This window comes from Orycteropus afer, unplaced genomic scaffold, assembly GCF_000298275.1.
Source record: "Orycteropus afer afer isolate SDZICR_OR568_19922 unplaced genomic scaffold, OryAfe1.0 scaffold00287, whole genome shotgun sequence".
NCBI classification, from domain to species: domain Eukaryota; kingdom Metazoa; phylum Chordata; class Mammalia; order Tubulidentata; family Orycteropodidae; genus Orycteropus; species Orycteropus afer.
Genome location: NW_006921874.1, coordinates 2,507,366 through 2,508,868, shown reverse-complemented (window position 1 = coordinate 2,508,868; position 1,503 = coordinate 2,507,366).

Below are 1,503 nucleotides of genomic sequence, written 5' to 3'. Positions count from 1 at the left end.
GTTGGGGTTTAGTCCACTTTTGTATCCTTCCCTTCAAGGCTCAGGGGTCCAAGATTATCTTCTGTGTCTGTGTTAATTGGTTTCCCTTTTCTTTGTTGAGGAGGGTCTGTGCAGTCCTTCTGCCTAGTCTGCCATCTTGCCAGAACTCTCCTAGGTATGTTCTTGTGCATGTCCTGGTAAACAACCAGTGGGAACTCTAGTCGCAGATGACGCACAGAAGCAAGGGAACTAAAATAAGGTGACAACTGTAATGAATTCAGTCAAGTTACTTTTCATCTCTTTAGCATTTTTTCGTATAGAGTTGTGTACTTAGTTTTGTAAACAATAATATTTATACTTTAAAATATGTTTGGCATACATACGGATGAAATCTAGCATACATTTAAAACAACACTAACATGGTAATAATGGAAGGTTGGGCAATCCTACTTCCGTAGTGATACTGCCTCGTAAACCCAAGGAAGGGTCGCTATGAGTCGGGGCCGACTCGACAGCACATAACAACAACAACAACAAAGTAGCAAATATCCAACAAACACTGAAAATATTAATATTTATCTAACATATAGAGTTTTAATTTATGCACCAAGTGATTTTCATTTTTTATTGTGTGTTGCATGGAACACAGTGCTTGATACTGCTGTATATGGACTAATAAATGAGGTCTTAGGCACATTACCAAAACCCGCTGCCATCAAGTTGATTCCAACTCATAGCAACCCTTATAGGGTTTCCAAGGCTGTAAATCTTTACTAAAGTAGATTGCCTCATCTTCCTCCTACAAAGTAGCTGGTGGGTTTGAACCGCTGACCTTCTGCTTAGCAGCCAAATCCCTTATCCACTGTGTCACCAGAGCTCCTTATTAGGTGCATTAAGAGGACACAAAATTCAGTATTTACTTATCCTGCAAACATGGTAAGTTTTGCAACATGCTATGTTTTGCAACAATGAGTGTTTCTAAATGTTTTCCAAGAAAGCAACAAAAGCTGTTTATCAAAACATTACATTTATATTCTATCAGAATATTTACATATTTCCTTATAAGGAAATTGAACAATTCCCCGAGGAAATAAATTAAGTGAATATGCAGATAATAAAAATTATATAAATGTACTTTATTTCCATTCAGACTGATTTTCTTTTAAGAAATTGATGGATACTGTTATGACTCCAAAAACAAACTTGCTCATTGAAATGTGGTGCTGTTGCTACATCAATTATGTATGTATCTCCAAATATGGAAGCTGAATAATTCCATAAAGAAATAAAATGCACATTTTATAAATTTTGCATATGATAACCATCACAGGTATATGTTGCATATACATCTGTGGTCCCCTTTTTGTTTGTTTGTTTTAAGGGAAAGCAGCTCTATTTTGTTTATTATTTCCTCCTGATGTTTTAACAGCCACTCCTCAGAAGGAAGGTTGGGCAATCTACTTCCGTAGTGATACCATCTCAGAAACCCAAGGAGGGGTCACTATGAGTCAGATCAGACTCGAT